Source organism: Callithrix jacchus, chromosome 16 (genome assembly GCF_049354715.1).
Source record: "Callithrix jacchus isolate 240 chromosome 16, calJac240_pri, whole genome shotgun sequence".
In the NCBI taxonomy this organism is placed as follows: Eukaryota; Metazoa; Chordata; class Mammalia; order Primates; family Cebidae; genus Callithrix; species Callithrix jacchus.
In genome coordinates, this window is record NC_133517.1 from 16,588,291 (window position 1) to 16,606,297 (window position 18,007).

The 18,007-nt window shown below is 41.7% G+C and overlaps 1 long non-coding RNA gene across 5 annotated transcripts in view; it reads right to left on the reverse strand.

Annotated features, from left to right (window-relative positions):
* Positions 1 to 18,007, reverse strand: part of LOC128929867 (uncharacterized) — a 63,899-nt gene that overhangs the window by 14,965 nt on the left and 30,927 nt on the right. For all 5 annotated transcript variants that reach the window (XR_013527851.1, XR_008477079.2, XR_013527849.1 and 2 more), the window contains 4 exons: positions 17,795 to 17,861; positions 14,569 to 14,619; positions 5,203 to 5,300; positions 4,208 to 4,332 (listed from right to left, as the gene is read on the reverse strand). This is a non-coding gene — a long non-coding RNA (uncharacterized LOC128929867). The remainder of the gene's footprint in view (positions 1 to 4,207; positions 4,333 to 5,202; positions 5,301 to 14,568; positions 14,620 to 17,794; positions 17,862 to 18,007) is intronic.

Sequence of the window (18,007 nt, forward strand, 5' to 3'; positions counted from 1 at the left end):
TGGTAACAGTTCCTCTTTGTGTGTCTGTGAACACACAACAGAATTCGGCTGTGAACCCATCTGGACCTGGGCTTTTTTTGTGTGGTAGGCTTCTAATTGCTGCCTCAATTTCAGATCTTGCTATTGGTCTATTCATGGTTTAGACTTCTTCCTGGTTTAGACTTAGGAGGATGCAAGTGTCCAGGAATTTATCCATTTCTTACAGGTTTACTAGTTTATGTGCATAAAATTGTTTGTAATATTCTCTGATGATGGTTTGAATTTCTTTGGAATCTGTGGTGATTTCCCCTTTATCATTTTTTATTGCACCTATTTGGTTGTTCTCTCTTTTCTTTTTTATTAATCTGGCTAGTGGTCTGTCTATTTTGTTGATCTTTTCAAAAAACCAGCTCCTGAGTTTATTAATTTTTTGAAGGGTTTTTTGTGTCTCTATCTCCTTCAGTTCTGCCCTGATCTTAGTTATTTCTTGTCTTCTGCTAGGTGTTGAGTTTTTTTTATCTTGCTCCTCTAGCTCTTTCAATTTTGATGATAGGGTGTCAATTTTGGATCTCTCCTTTCTTCTCATGTTGGTAATTATTGCTATATATTTTCCTCTAGAGACTGCTTTAAATGTGTCCCAGAGATTCTAGCATGTTGTGTCTTCATTCTCGTTGGTTTCAAAGAACTTCTTTATTTTTGCCATCATTTCATTGTTTATCCAGTCAACATTCAAGAGCCAGTTGTTCAGTTTCCATGAAGCTGTGTGGTTCTGAGTTAGTTTCTGAATTCTGAGTTCTATCTTGATTGTGCTGTGGTCTGAGAGACTGTTTGTTATAATTTCCATTCTTTTGCATTTGCCGAGGAGTGATTTACTTCCAATTATGCGGTCAATTTTAGAGTAGGTGTGATGTGGTGCTAAGAATAATGTATATCCTGTGGATTTGGGCTGGAGAGTTCTGTAAATGTCTATCAGGTTTGCTTGTTCCAGGTCTGAGTTCAAGTCCTGGATATCCTTGTTTATTTTCTATCTGGTTAATCTGTTGAGAATTGACAGTGGAGTGTTAAAGTCTCCCACTATTATTGCGTGGGAGTCTAAGTCTCTTAGAAGTTATTAAGAATTTGCCTTATATCTGGGTGCTCCTGTATTGGGTCCATATATATTTAGGATCATTAGCTCTTCTTATTGTATCAATCCTATTACCATTATGTAATGTCCTTCTTTGTCTCTTTTGATCTTTGTTGCTTTAAAGTCTATTTTATCAGAGATGAGAATTGCAACTCCCGCTTTTTTTTTTTTTTTTGCTCTCCATTTGCTTGGTTAGTCTTCCTCTGTCCCTTTATTTTGAGCCTTTTTGTATCCTTGCATGTGAGATGGGTTTCCTGGATACAGCACACCGATGGGTTTTGGTTTTTTATCCAATTTGCCAGTCTGTGTCTTTTGATTGGTGCATTTAGCCCATTTACATTTAGGGTTAATAATGTTATGTTTGAATTTGATACTGCCATTTTTATTCTAGCTGGCTGTTTTGCCCATTAGTTGATGCAGATTCTTCATTTTGTTAATGCTCTTTAGCATTTGGTATGTTTTTGAAGTGGCTGGTACTAGTTGTTACTTTCTATGTGTAGTACCTCTTTCAGGAGCTCTTGTAATGCAGGCCTGGTGGTGACAAAATCTCTGAGTACTTGCTTGTTCGCAAAAGATTTTATTTTTCCTTCACTTATGAAGCTTAGTTTGGCTGGATATGAAATTCTGGGTTGAAAGTTCTTTTCTTTAAGGATGTTGAATATTGGCCCCCACTCTCTTCTGGCTTGTAGAGTTTCTGCTGAGAGATCAGCTGTGAGTCTGATGGGCTTCCCTTTGTGGGTAACCCGACCTTTCTCTCTGAAAATGAAGCATTTTCTCCTTCATTCCCACCCTGGTGAATCTGACAATTATGTGCCTTCAGGTTTCTCTTCTTGAGGAATATCTTTGTGGTGTTCTCTGTATTTCCTGGACTTGAATATTGGCCTGCTTTGCTAAGTTGGAGAAGTTTTCCTGGATAATATCCCAAAGAGTATTTTCCAGCTTGTATTCATTCACTTCGTCACATTCAGGTACACCTATCAAATGTAGATTAGGTCTCTTCACATAGTCCCACATTTCTTGGAGACTTTGTTCATTCCTTTTTGTGCTTTTTCTCTAATCTTGGTTTCTCATTTTATTTCATTGAGTTGATCTTTGACCTCTGATATCCTTTCTTCTGCTTGGTCAAGTCAGCTATTGAAACTTGTACATGCTTTGCGAAGTTCTTGTGTTGTGTTTTTCAGCTCCATCAATTCACTCATATTCCATTCTTGTTGTCCATTCTTGTTATCATTTCATCAAATATTTTTTCAAGGTTCTTAGTTTCTTTGCATTGAGGTAGAACATGTTTTTTTTAGCTTACAGAAGTTTCTCATTACCCACCTTCTGAATTCTGATTCTGTCATTTCATCACACTCATTCTCCATCCAGCTTTGTTCCCTTGCTGGTGAGGAGTTGTGATCCCTTGTAGGAGGAGCGGTGTTCTTGTTTTGGGTGTTTTCCTCCTTTTTGCACTGGTTTCTTCCCATCTTTGTGGATTTATCCACCTGTCGTCTATGTAGTTGCTGATTTTCAGATTGGGTCTCTGAGTGGATGTCTTGTTGATGATGAAGTTATTTCTGCTTCTTAGTTTTCCTTCTAACAGTCTGACCCCTCTGCTGTAGGACTGCTGAGGTCCACTCCAGGCCCTGCTTGCCTGAAGCAGCTGCAGAACAGTAAGGGTTGCTACCAGTTTCTTCTTCTGCTATCTTTGTCCCAGAATGATGCCCACCAAATGTCAGTCTGATCAGTCTTTTGTTAGGTGACTTTTTAGATATATGGGGGTCAGGGAGCTGCTTGGGGAGACAGCCTGTTTTTTATGGAGCTCAAGTGTGAGCTGTGAGCTCCGTTGTTCATTCAGAGCTGCTAGGCAGGTACGTTTAAGTCTGCTGCAGCAGAAGTCATAAACAGCCTTTTTTTCCCCAGGTGCTCTGTCCTGGGGAGTTAGGGCTTTATTTATGAGTATCTGTTGTGCTGCTGCCTTTTTTTTATGGCTTCCCCGCCCCACAAGGAGGCAGCCTAGTCCCTGATATTGTTAAGATACAAACTCTCAGGTGTGATAGCTCATGCCTGTAATCCCAGCAGTTTGGCAGGCCAAGGCAGGAAAATCACTTGAAGAGAGGAGTTCAAGAGCTGCCTGGACAACAGAACAAGACCCCACCTCTACAAAATAACAAAGTGCTAGAATTATATGTGTAAGCTACTCCACCTGCAAAAATATTTTTCAAATAAAAAATAAAAAAGATACCAACTTTCTACAAATTGATTTATGGACTCAACAAAATCTACATCAAAACACTGGTAGGCTCTTTTGTATTAATTGATAAGCTGATTCTAAAATTTGTATGGCAATGAAAAGCCAAAACCTAGAATACCTAAGGCCATTTTAAAGAAGGACAAAACTCGAGCAGTTCGAGATTGACTTTAAAGCTCCAGTAACTCAACAGTTTATTATTGGAGTACAGAGATATCAACCAATCAATGAAATAGAAAAGAAAGTTCAGATAGACTATCACTTGATATTTGACAAAGGTGTCAATACAAAGCAATAGGTTAAGGAAGGAGTACTTGGAGCAAGTGAATATCCATATGAAAAATAAGTGAGTCTCTGATGCCTACCTGCCATTGTACCAAAAATTAAATTGAGATGCATCACAGATCTAAAGTTAAAAGGTAAAACTCTAACGTTTCCAAAACAAAGCATAGGAGACTGTCTATGCAACTCTGGGGCAGACAAAGATAAACTCAGACAAGACATATGTATATTGGATTTCATCAAAATTAAAACTCTCTAATCAAATGACACCATTAAGAAATGAAATGGCAAGCCTCATAGACTGTTTGCTTTCCTCCAAATTTTTATGTTGAAGCCTCAACCTCTAATGTGATGGTTGGTTTGGAGTTGGGGCCTATGAGAAGTAATTAAGTTTAAATGACGTCATGAGGGTCGAGTCCTGATAACGGGATTAGTACCCTTAGAAGAAAAGAAAAAGTTGGCAGGGTGGTTTGCTCTTGTAATCTCAGTAACTTGGGAGGCTAACACAGAGGATCACTTGAGGCCAAAAGTTTCAGACTAGCTTGGGCAACTGAGCAAGACCACATCTTTAAGAAAATATAAACAATTACCTCGGCATGGTGGAACACACCTGTAGTCCCAGCTACTCAGAAGTTTGAGGCAGAGGATCACTTGAGCCCAGGAGTTCAATCATGCCACTGCACTCCAGCCTGGGTGACAGAGTGAGATCCTATCTCTTAAAAAAAAGAGAGAGAGATAAGAGTTCTCTATCTTTTATATATTTCTTATATATATATATTTTTATATATCAACGTATTTATATATTTTTCTATATCTATATATTGATATTTTATAATGATATATGTATATCATTATATATATGTATATGTATGTATATATATATATATATACATTGCTCCAAGTACAAACACAAAGAAAAGGCCATGTGAGCACACAATGAGAAGGCAGCTGTCTATAAGCCAGGAAATAGGCCTGCACTAGGAGCTGAATCTTCTTTCACCTTGATCTTAGACTTCTCAGTCCCCAATCCAGTCTATGGTACCTTGTTATAGCAACCTGAGCTAAGACAGGGCAAAACTATTTGCAATATAAATATCTAAAAATGGGCTCATATCCAGAATATATAAATAACTCCTACAAATCAAGAAAAAGAAAACAAACAATAAATAAAATAATGTGCCAAAATCTAGGCCACACACTGGTGCTATATATATATATATATATATATATATATATATATATATATATATCTGAATGGCAAATAAGCATCAGAAAAGATGTCCAATAAATTTAATGAACAGAAAAATGCACATTTAAGGTCACCAGTCAGTACTCTCACCAGAAAGGCTGAAATGTTAAAGATTGATAATGCCAAGGGTTGGCAAGAATGTGGAGGAGCTGGAATTCTCATACATTGTTGATGGGAGTGTAAAATACTTGAAATACTTTGGAAAATGGAAAGTTTCTAATAAAGTTAAATATCCACTGACCTATCTCATGGGCTTATTGGAAAAGCTAAATAAAATGATGGTTCATACTGTAGTACATTTTCAATAAACTCTTGTAATAGTAATAGTACCAGTACCTTGTGCTTGTAAACACCTCCTCGATGATAACTGAAACTTAATTGACCACCTGGTGCTGCTTTTTAACCATGTCTTGACCAGTACTGGTAGGTTGTACCTGGAGAGTGGGAAATGTGAGGTACTAAGTCAATCCGAGCTTGGGAAGGCAATTAGAGAAATTGGAACATCTAAATAAATAGAATGAGTATCACGCCTAGAGTTAATTAGTTAATTCACAAATAAATACATGTTCTTCTGTTGATCTGGACGCAAGTGTATTGATGATATCAAGCATTTAACTTTTAGAGTATTTTTACTTATCAAGAATTGTGCATAACAGATACTTGCTCCCTAGGGAATGAAGCAAGACCTGAAAATTTGGATGAGTGAGTGAAAGCCCGTAATATTTGCTTCATGTGTTAATCATAAAAAGGGTCACTTTCAAATTTTGATATATTCAGATGTTCCCCATTTCAAAATGTCTGCATCAAAATGTCCTACTTCCATTCCTCATCACCTACTCTGTGAGGTATCCTAATAAACACTTATCGAGTCTACAAAGATGAGCAAGCTTTGTCCTTGACACAGGAGACTTTTAAGTATGGTAAGAAAGGATAGGCAATCATGAGATTAACTACTCCCCTGGAGAATGAAATGAATGTTCCAAGGACCAACATCACATGTGGTGCCAAAAGCTCCAATAGCTCAATAAATCAAGAGTTCACCAAAGACATATACAAGTTTCCTGGGGCTTCTCTGAAGGGGAATGTCATATACATCTTGTCTTGTCTCGGAACTCCTTGAGGTCACCAACAAAGCTAAGATTTCAATTTTAAGGACTCTCAAATGTCTCAGAGGCTTCAAAGGGTCCATGAATCCCCTGACACTATATGGAAAAGAGTCATTTTTGAATCTTTATGTGCATTTTCTAGAAAGAAGGTCCATTGCTTTCATTAAGCTCTCATATGGCTCTGTAACTCAAAAAAGATTTCCATAAATTTGTTCTAATTGTAATTTGAGTTTATCTATGACCTCCCATTGCTCACTTAATTGAGAGTTTCCTATAACTTCAATCACAAAAATTGTTATCACCAAGGTGAGCAAAAGGCATTAATCCACTAATTTGATTCTACTTCTTGCAGGCTATGGCTTCAGTGTTCTCAGAAGTCTCTTAGCATTTCCATGTGGTTCTGATGGGTCAGTTTGAAATTGAACTAGAAATGTAAAATTAAATTAACTTTACTCCTAATTAAGCATCTTAACAGTCATAATTGTATTTCACTTTATTTTGTAAATGACCTAAGCCATTTATTAACTATATGCCTTGAGCTATTTACTTAAATTCTGTGACTCAATTTCCTCATCTACAAAATGAGAATAATGGCTAAATCCACCACAAAGTTATGATGATTAAATGGGTTAATATTTACAAAATACTTAGACTAGTACCTGGCACAAAGTAAATGACATAGAAGTAATAAATGAATACCCTTGGCTTTACTGCCAAAGCCTATGGATTTACCCTTGCCTGCATTGTGGAATAGGTGCAACTGAAGTTCTTGACAAGCTCTCAGTGACTCATTTCTTATTGAAAGCTTAGACGTAAGATTTAGTGTTCGAGAAAGCTTATCTAAAGTGTGAACAGCCCATCTATTTTTAAGATATTCTAAATTATTTCTCTGAGTCAAAATAAGTCTCGTCTGAGACATTGTCTGGGCACTTAATAGAATTGCTTTTGGTGAGTTGTGCTTGCTCCATGCTCCTGCCTTGCCTAGAAAGACCTTTCAAGAAGCAGTTATTCTCCCTATACATTTGTCAGGGATATCAATGGGATGTTGTTCGCTCTAGAAGACACTGTTGGTACCCTACCCACAACCCTTGACCAGGCGAATGCAGCCACCACTTCTGCCCATCCACAGCAACCATGCACATCGGCTGGTAATAGCTCAAAGTTGTAACTCTTCTCCAGAAAACTGCTCTCAACTCACAGGAGCCTTGTCATCAGTAGATGTTTGGAAAATGATATACCAGACCCTACTCTGGTGTATAAAGGTACAAAAGCCCAGCCTTCTTGCCTCACGATAGGACGACTTCATGGTCCCCTTCAGACTTCAGAGCCATCCTCATGTAACCAGGTTGTCATCAGCTGAAACCACATCTTTGCTGGGATTCTTCCTCTGCTTCATCCTGCTTTTCTCATTTCCTTCCATCTTTCTCCTGAGACCTCTCCCTCACTTAATTATTTGTGAAAGAACCCTATTTTGGACTCCACTTCCAGGAAATTCAACCTAAGATATCCATTGTATCATAGAGTAATATGGTACACTAAGCATGAGGGTTGTGGTTTTTTTCTCCTTGGCTTCAGTGCCAAAAAAGATTGTGCTCCTTAGTCTCTCATTCCCCTTCCCTCCTTTCTCTTCCCCTCCTCTTCCACCTCTTCCTCCTCCTCATCTCCCCTTGCCCCTATTCCTCCTCCTTCTCTCTCCTCTTCTTTCTCCTTACCTCCGCTCTCTGGCTCCTCCTCCTCCTCTTCTCTTCTTATTCCTCTTTTTCCTTCTCCCTTCCTTTCTACTCCTCTTCTTCCTCCTTATTTCCCCTTGCTTCCTATAGCTGGTCCACCTCCTCTTCTCTCCTCCTTCCTCCCCTCCTCCTTACCTTCTCTCTACTCCTATTTTCTCCTCCTTCCCTCCTCCCTTCTTTGCCTCCTTATCCATTCCTCCTCCACTCTTCCTCCTTTCTCCTCCTCCCCTCTCCTTCCCTTCTCCACCTCTTCTTCCTTCTCACTACGTCATCCCCTCTTTCTCCTCCTCTTCCCTTTCCTCCCTTTGTCTCTCCTCCTCTTTGAAAAAGAAAGAAGAAAAAAAGATTGTACTTTTCCAAAGTCAGTTCTTCGTTTTTATCTTAGCTCTGGGACTCTCCTAACTGAAGGTGCTTTCCTCTTCGGTTGCCATGAATCTCAGAACCAAATTTTCAACCAATTTCTGCTGTATTTCTGAGTAGCAACTTCACCCTTAGCTTATTCCATGTTTTACCTTTTCTTCCTCTTTTCAAGACCAATCAAGCAAAATATGTTTTGTACTTGGTGGAATAAAATAGGCTTTATTAATACAAATAAGCTTGAAAAGGAGTCATGATGGCCAGGCACGGTGGCTCATGGCTGTAATCCCAGCACTTTGGAAGGCTGAGGAGACAGGATCACTTGAGCTCCAGACACCATGGCTGCAGCAAGCTAAAACTGTGTCACTGCACTCCAGCCTGGGTGTGAGACCAGAGTGAGATCCTGTTCTCCCCCGGAGTTTTACAAATTAAAAAAAAAAAAATAAAACATGATTTACTTTCCTAATACTTATTTTGCAGTCTGTATTAGACATCGTTGTTTGAGGTCTGCCCAGTTCTCAGTCCTCTTCTTCCAGGTATAGCATCCCCAACTGTCCTTTGGAAATGACAATATCTGAATTCAGTTCATGTCGTTCAGGTGTGCTGACTCCATTCTTTTATTTCAGGAGAGGGGCTGACCTGGTCCACACAGAATCAGAGCATCATAGTCCCCTGTTACTAAATGAATTTAAAACAGGAAGGCATCGAGTACAACTAAAGCCATGAAGCTCAATTCTGAGACTTTGATTGGATTAATGAGGAGAAAACATCTTTCTTACCCCTGAACCACTTGCTAGGATTGCTGAGAATACAAAATAAGCTTGAAGTGATTATGAGGCATTGACCTCACCCCTACCAGGGTGAGGCTGAGAAAAGCAGAGATGAGGGATGCAGAGAGACTACATGTTCATCACCTCAGTCGAGCTCTCCCTTTTTCAGTTACCTCCTTCTTTTCCTAAATCTAATTTGAGTTTGATTTCTGTTCCTTGCCACGAAGATTCCTGACTAATAACAAAGGCACAAAAATGTAAGTTTATTTTAACAGTGAAAACCTATAAGGGGCTGGGCGCAGTGGCCTATGCCTGTAATCCCAGCACTCTGGGAGGCCAGTGCAGGAAAATCACTTGAACCCAGGAGTTCCAGTCCAGCCTAGGCAACATGGTGAGACTGGCGTCTCCATAAAATATTTTGTAAAAATTAGTGGGGCATGGTGGTGCATTTCTATGGTCCCAGATACTTGGAAGGCTGAGGTGGGAGTATCACTTGAGCCTAGGAGGTCGAGGTTGCAGTGAGCCATGATTCCAGCCTGGGTGACAGAGCAAAACAGTCTTAAAAAAAAAAAAAAAACTGTAAGAGACAATAGTTTTTTTGTGTGCAACTTGTTCCAACATCCAGAAAATCCAGGGTTAAAAAATGTTTAAACCTAAGCTTTAATGCTACATATGTGTTTCTCTTCCTTGTTACACAAATTTGAGAGGCCGTACTATATATCTTTTAAAAATGGAATTTTTTTACAGCAGTTGTTCCAGTTAGAATTGATTTTATAGCATTTAAACTTTAACAACAGTTTTCTATGAGTGACCTTGGGGCCGGGCCTGGTGGCTCATGTCTGTAATCCCAGGACTTTGGGAGGCCAAGGGAGGCAGATCACTTGAGGTCAGGAGTTCAAGACTAGCCTGGCCAAAATGGTGAAACCCTGTCTCTGCCAAAAATATTTTTTTTAAAATTAGCCAGGTACAGTGAAGCGTACCTGTAATGCCAGCTACTCGGGAGGCTGAAGAAGGAGAATTGCTTGAATCCAGGAGGCAGTGGTTGCAGTGAGCCAAGATCATGCCACAGCACTCCAGCCTGGGCAACAGAGTGAGACTCCATCCCAAAAAAATAAAAAAGAGTGACCTTGGGCAGAGTAGAGAATGGAGTTGAGAATTTAAACTAATTGACAAAGAGGGAAAATCTTGGTAAAGATAGTTGCATGTGAAGGAAGACACAGAGAGTCCATCAAGTTCAGTTTTCAAGAATGACTTCTTGGTGTTTTACTACCATGTTACCCAACTTCATTGTTGTTTGAATGGTACTAAAAGCTACGAAATTTATATATTTTGCATTCTCTGCTGTTTAGGGAAGAACTCTTTAAAACCATGTTTTTCCTCTGCTTTCAAAGCACATCAATCATTAACACAAAGAAGAATTCTGTGACCAAATATGTGAGAAGTTTTTCCCACCACCAAGCAGTGGATACCAGCTGGGTGTCCCCGAATTCAATTCTAATACTATCCCCCTGGATATAGTGTCAGATCCCACAGGTTTAGGGCTCTGTTCTTGAGACTGCACGGTTTCAAGAAGTGTCTCTGAAACTTCTGATCAACCCAATTCAAGTTCGGGTTCCCACAACCCCCTCTTTGGGTTCTATTAATTTTGTGAAGCAGCTCACAGACTTCAGGGAAACACATTTACCAGTTTATTATAAAGGATACAGATAAAAGGATGCACAGAGTGAGGTATGAGGGAAGGGGTGCAGAGCTTCCATGCCCTCCCTAGACACACCCCACTCCAGGGACCTCCATGAATCTGCCACAGAGACACTTGCTGAACCCAGTTCTGTTGGGTTTTTATGGCAGCTTCAGTATGTCAGCATCCCTTCCCCCAGGGCATGAGGGTAGGAGGTCTTATGACCCACAATCAGAAAGGCAGGGAATGATTAGAATCTTGCCTGGGAGTAGGTGAAAAGGAAGCATGGAGAAGGTTGGAGAGATCCTCTTTCCTTAGGTCTAACATAACCATAATAAAAGACTGAAATGGCCAGCCTTGGTGGTTCACCTCTGTAATCCCAGCACTTTTGGAGGCTGAGGCTGGAAGATCACTTGAGTGTAGGAGTTTGAGGCCAGCCCGGATGTCCTGAGAAGCTGGGACTATAGGCATGAGCCACCATGCCTGGCAAATTTTTGTATTTTTTATAGAGATGGAATTTTGCCAAGTTGCCCAAGTTGATCTTGAACTCCTGGGATCAAGTAATCCACCCACCTCAGCTTCCCAAAGTGCTAAGATTACAGGTGTGAGCCACCACGCCCCGCTTCGTTCTTCCATCTTTAGTCTCAGGCAGGCTTTCCTTGAGCCATCCAGCAGCTTCTGGCTCACCTCCTCCAGCACGGGGTGAACACGTGAGTCATCTTCCACACCAAAAGCAAAGTCCTGGAATTGAGTCTCATTAGGCCACCCTGGCTCTCATGTCCATTCCAGAGTCAATCACTGTGGCCAGACAAAGTGGATAGATGCTCTACACAGAGCCCTGGGTGACACGCCCATCCCTGGAGCCTGGGGTAAAATCAACCCACCTGGAGCACATGCATGGGAAGGGCACTAGGTGAGTCTCTAAAGAACACATGGGATCTGCTACCAGAAGAAGGGAATGATTGCTGAGAAGGTGAAGCCACACATGTCATTTCATCACTGATGTACATTTTTCCTGATTGATATCTAATCATGGAACTGATAGTCTGCCTGGCTCCATTCAGCAGTGCTACCCTCTTATGTATGAGGGAAGAGCTTGGTGCTTGGGGACTGTTGTAGGGGGTTGTCTGGATGTTTATTAGTGAGTGTCTTAGAGGTAGATCACAGAAGCAGGATGAAGCAAAGGGAGAAGTCAGGTTGCAGTGTCGTCCCACTGGCAGTCTCAGCTAATGCCCAACACCACAACCACAGGAGCTCTAGAGCTATCATGGACATTCAAAGTAGTCCCAAGTTGGAGCAAGAGAGGAGACCTTTCACGTATACACCAGGGAATACTATGCAGCCATAAAAAAGGATGTGTTCATGTCCTTTTCAGGGACATGGATGAAGATGGAAACCATCATTCTCAGCAAACTAACACAAGAACAGAAAATCAAACACGGCACATTCTCATTCATAAGTGGGTGTTGAACAATGAGAACACATGGACACAGAGAGGGGAACATCACACACCAGGGCCTGTAGAGGGCGGGGTCCTAGGGGAGAAATAGCAGGGGGCGGGGAGATCAGAGATGGATAGCATTAGGAGAAATACCTAATGTAAATGACAGGGTGATGGATGCGGCAAACCACCATGGCATGTGTATACCTATGTTACAAACCTGCACGTTCTGGACATGTACTTCAGAACTTAAAGTATAATGAATAATTTTTTTTAAAAAAGAGAGGAGGCCTTTATACCCTGGGGTCCATTAGTCAGATATGCACCTTGTTAGGATGGGAGCACCGTCCGGGGAAATGAGGCTCTCCTCAGCTGAGGTTGCTCTGAAGGGACTGATGGCAAAGGCTGCTGAAGACAGCACTCCTTGGGTATGGGAGTAACCAATCCTGGTTGCTAAGGGAGACTGAAGCTGCACATCAGAGGCCAGCACAGGGACACACAGAAATGGCGGGGTGACAAAGCTTTGTCCCAGGCCCCCTACAGGTAGCAAGCACACCACTTTAAATAGTGATTGTATAAATGTCAGCACCTATTCAGTAAGAATGATTAGTTAAAATTATAAAATTGCCTTTATTTTTAATTATATTTTAAATATATAAATAGAGAAAAGGTCTCACTATGTTGCCCAGTCTGGTCTCAAATTCCTGAGCTCAAGGAATTCTCCTGCCTTGGCCTTACAAAGTGGTGAGATTACAGGCATAAGCTACTGTGCCCAGCCCAAAATTGCAAAACTAACTTGAGAAGGTTTTATACTTTTTTGCCCCAACTGCCATAACTGCTGGCTAGGGCTCGCCTGAGGGCAAATTTTGTGATCCGATCCTCTGAGAATTCTGAGCCAGTCATGAATGGTAGCAGGTATCTGGAACCAGGATACCAATTTCAAAGAGATAAAGATGAGTCGGGAGTGTTGGCAACCTGGAGGTATTTATGATTCCCAAGGGTGGGAGTAACAGCGGCCCCACTGGCTCATCAATACCACCACTTCCTTCTGGCTGAACCGTCTCTCCCTTGATTAAAAAGATGTTTAGGCGGAGAATGAGCTTAATCTTTCCCCTGCCATCTAATGCCCGTAACTCAGCAGATTTTATGATTTCAACAAAAAAATCAGGTATCCTTAGAGCAAGGGGGTGTAGGTGGGAGGGCTGACCCCCAATCAGTGTTGTAACAACCACACCAGGATAAAAGCAAGAACATATTTCCTACACCTTCCAGGCTTGTCATTACCCATGATTCATACATGCTGGCAGGGAAGGATCATTAAACCTGAGAAAAGGACAAAGCAAACAATCAAAAAACCCTGACGCGTTTAGTAAGAGACAAAGCTTAGAAGAAACGAACTTGTAGAAGTAGGAGGATAAACAACCTCACTGGAAATTTAACACATTTGAAGCAGTGGTTGGTCAGAACCAATGCTAGGAAAAATATTCATCTGATCGACCAGTGAGACATATCGTAAATAATTTAAGACTTTCAAAGTTCATGCTTTAAGCTCTAACTGATATGGAATTTGGGAATGGAGTACACATTGGTGGTGAAAAATGACTCACCAGATGACTCACACATCCGAGAACCTGCCGCTCCACCAATATTTAGAATGTAGTTCTGCGTAGGACAAAAACCAACCTGAGAGGTTTTTTTGTGTTTTTGTTTTGTTGTTCTTGTTGTTGTTCTGAGACAGTCTCACTCTGTTACCCAGGCTGTAGTACAGTGGCAGGATCTTGGCTCACTTCAACCTCCTCTTTCTGGGTTCAATCGATTCTCCTGCCTCAGCCTCCCCAGTAGCTGAGATTACAGCTGTGCAACACCATGCCTGGCTAATTTCTCTATTTGTAGTAGAGATGGGGTTTTGCCATGTTGGCCAGGCTGGTGTCGAACTCCTGACCTCAGGTGATCCATCCACCTCGGCCTCCCAAAGTGATGGAATTACAGGCATGAGTCACTGCATTCGGCCCCCTCAGAGGTTTTTTTCTGTGGATTGGATTGGTTGGCTGGATTTTTTCTTTTCTTTTCTTTCTTTTTTTTTTTGAGACAGCATCTTGCTATGTCTCACCCCAGGCTGGAATACAATGGCATGATCAGTGCTCACTGTAACCTCAACCTCCTAGGCTTAAGCAATCCTCTCACCTCAGCCACCCAAATGGGACTTGGGTGGACTACAGGAGCACACCACCAGGCCCAGCTAATTTTTAAATTATTTGTAGAGATAAGGTCTCAATCTGGTATCCAGGGTAGTCTCAAACCCCTGCGCTCAAGTGATCCACCTGCCTTGGCCTCCCACAGTGCTGAGATTATAGGTGTGAGCCACCATGCCTGGTGAATTATTTTTTTAATTAGAAGAATCCAAGGACATATTTTTTCAAGTTGTTATATATTTTCTTATCATTGTGCATGACTATGCTATGCACATAAATTTATTCGGTCAACTCAAATATTTGAAGAAACATAAAACCATCAGTATAAGTTTTAGAGTCTATGCTGCAGAATCATCAGAGTTCAGGAGGGGTTTAGAGGAGCTCAGAGCCAGCCACAGCTGGCTTCATCCCACACCTCTGTCACTTACTAGTTGTGTGGCTTTGGCCAATGTCCTCATCTCCTTGAGTTGGTTATTCATCTGTAAAGTGGATATATAAAAATATGTATCACATAGGGGTACTGCTTGAGGTAATGCAGGCAAAATGATTAGTGCAGTGCCCAGAAAACAGTCCACGAAAACAGTGGCTGCTGCTCCTGTGGTGCTGTTGCCGCCCTCATCACTGGGATGGTTGTTATGGAATATCTAAGCCTAAACTGTAAGACCCATGGAAGAAAGGGAGACATTCTGACCCATGCTTCAAGAAGGTGTTTAATCTTTCAGGAAAATTGTGCCACCAAGAAAAAGGAATGAAAACAAAGATTAGTTGAGAATCTTACCTTTTATTTTCACCTCTTTTCCCCTAGTGGTTAAATTGGAGGACAGGTTGAATGCAAGATTTTTTTTTTTTTTTTTAGACAAGGTCTCATTCTATCACCCAGGCTGGCATGCAGTGGAACAATCACAGCTCACTGCAGCCTCAACTTCCCAGGCTCAAGCAATTCTCCCACCTCAGGCACACACCACCATGCCTGGCTAATTTTTAAATATTTTTGTAGAAATGGGTCTCACTGGGCCGGGCGCGGTGGCTCAAGCCTGTAATCCCAGCACTTTGGGAGGCCGAGGCGGGTGGATCACGAGGTCAAGAGATCGAGACCATCCTGGTCAACATGGTGAAACCCCGTTTCTACTAAAAATACAAAAAATTAGCTGGGCACGGCGGCGCGTGCCTGTAATCCCAGCTACTCAGGAGGCTGAGGCAGGAGAATTGCCTGAACCCAGGAGGTGGAGGTTGCGATGAGCCGAGATCGCGCCATTGCACTCCAGCCTGGGTAACAAGAGCGAAACTCCGTCTCAAAAAAAAAAAAAAGAAAAGAAAAGAAATGGGTCTCACTGTTTTTCCTAGGCTGGTCTCAAATTTCTGGGCTTAAGCAATCTTCCTGACTTTGCCTCCCAAAGTGCTGGGATTAGAGTGTGAGCCACCATGCCCAGCTGCAAGTTTTTTCTTAAACAGATTTACCTGAAGGCGTAGGATGGATTGAGAAAACCCAAGAGCTACCCAGGGTTTCTGGATAATTATCAATGCTGGGGCAGCCTCATTACCATGCACCATGTATGGAGGCACAAGGCTATACTTTGCCTTCCCAGGTTTGTGAGAGTCAAGGGGAAATTCCTTCGCAGCCCTATACCACTTGCCAGATTGTGTAATATAGAAGCTGATGTCAGTTCCACCACGACAGGATGCAGCTCCCTGACTTTCCCTGCCCTCTCCTCTGAGACAGGGTCTCATTCTGTCAACCAGGCTAGAGTGCAGTGGTGCAATCAGACTCACTGTAGCCTCCACCTCCCAGGCTCAAGCAATCCTCCTACCTCAGCCTCCCAAGTAGCCGGGACCACAGGTATATGCAACAGTGTCCAGCAAATTAAAAAAAAATTTTTTTTTGTTTTTTTAGAGATAGGGTCTCACTATGTTGCCCAGACTGGTCTTGAACTCCTGGGCTCAAGTGATCCTCTGGACTCAACCTCCCAAAGTGCTGAGATTTTTAGGTAGCTAGGCAGACATGAGCAAGACATGAGAGCGCCCCAGTCCCCAGATATGTCAGGCGACCACCAGGTAATGATCAGGCAGTTGTTAAACTGCCTCGCTGAAATAATAATTAGTTGCAGCTGGTGTCAGGGAAGGGCAGTCTCCCAGTAGATAGAACCCCCTGAAGCTGGTTATCAGCAGCTTCCCAATAAGATCTCAGGAGTTAGGCAAGTGGGCTCAAGCATGCATGCCAAAAAGCAAAATGGAGGAGTCTAACTGGTATATCTAGAAACACTCAACTGGTGAAGGAAAAACGCCACAAATGAACATGTACACAACTTCAGTAAACACACTGCGCATGTGGCCCCTCTCAAAGGCTGGCAGGCCACTGCACATGCAGACAACGCACCCCAAGGAAAAATCAAGGGAGGGGAGACACAGAACCCTAGAACCATGCCCATGCCAATGTTTACAACCAAAAATCAAGGGTCCAGACGACGCACTCGGATCTCTCAAGTTGCCCACCTGGCCCTCTTCCAAGAGTACTTTACTTCCTTTTGTTCCTGCTGTAAAACTTTTCATTACACTTTCACTCCTGCTCTAAAGCTTGTCTCAGTCTCTGCCTCTGCCTTATATCCCCTGAATGTTTTCCTTTTAGGAGGTAAGAATTGAGTTGCTGCAGACCCACACAAATTCGCCACTGCTAACAGGATTACAGGCATGAGCCACTGTGTCCAGCCTCCCTGACTTCTGTTTATACATGGTTTCTGCTTTCAGTCTCTACAGATCAGCAGCAAGATGTGTATTACTTTTGCGACATGAATTATTCTTAGTCTCAGCTCTTTTAGGAATCCAAACCTTTTGACATCAACACAATGTGGATTACTTGTCATAAGATGAATATTGAAAACAAATTATTTTTGGAGACGCACGTGACAGTCTCAATACATTCTGCCCACGTGACTGTCACAGATTCTGTCACTTGCTCATGTTTTTACCAGCTCCTTTCCAGTGAATCTCAAGGCTACCTACAGAGCAAGTAAATTATCAAGTAAATAGGTTGATCCAGGGGTGGGCTTGTGTAATTGAATTCCTAGAACAATGCTGTTTCCACAATAATTAATTCATTTGCTTATTCATCAAGCACGAATACACATCTGTATTGAGTCAGACTCTATGCTGGGTACTCAGGATATGAAAGTGAAAATTAATTCCCAGTCTAATCAGGAATTGTTTGCTGTTTATTTAGATGCCACATATGTAAATAAATAAGTGCAATAAAGTGTTTCAGATGCTATGTTCAAAGTGAGTCTGGGGGCTGGGCTTGGTGGCTCACAACTATAATCTCAGCACTTTGGGAGGCCAAGGAAGGAGAATTGCTGGAGGCCAGGAGTTCAAGGCCAGCCTAGGCAACATAGCAAAACCCTATCTCTATAATAAATTTAAAGAAATTATACTACCACACTGGTCTTTTTAAAAAATAAAAATTTTTAAATTAGCCAGATGTAGTGACACGCCTGTAGTCCTAGATACTTAGGAGGCTGAGGTGGGAGGATCACTTGAGCCCAGAAATACAAGGCTGCAGTGAACTATGATTGTGCTACTCTCTCCAGCCTGGATAACAGAGTAAGACCCTGTCTCTAAAAAACAAACAAACAAAAAAGTTAGTACGAGAAATATTGATTTTACCTGGGAGATCAGAAAAGGCTTGGTACCAGAGCTGGCTTCTGAGTCTTGAAAGATGAGTAAATGGTCACTGGATGGATGTTTTGGGTGAAAATAGCAGAGAACACATTCAGTTTATTTTTAAAAATAATTTTAATTCAAAAATGTTATTTATAAATGTGGAACACTTTATGAACGTGCATGTCATCCTTTCACAAGGGCCATGACATTCAATTT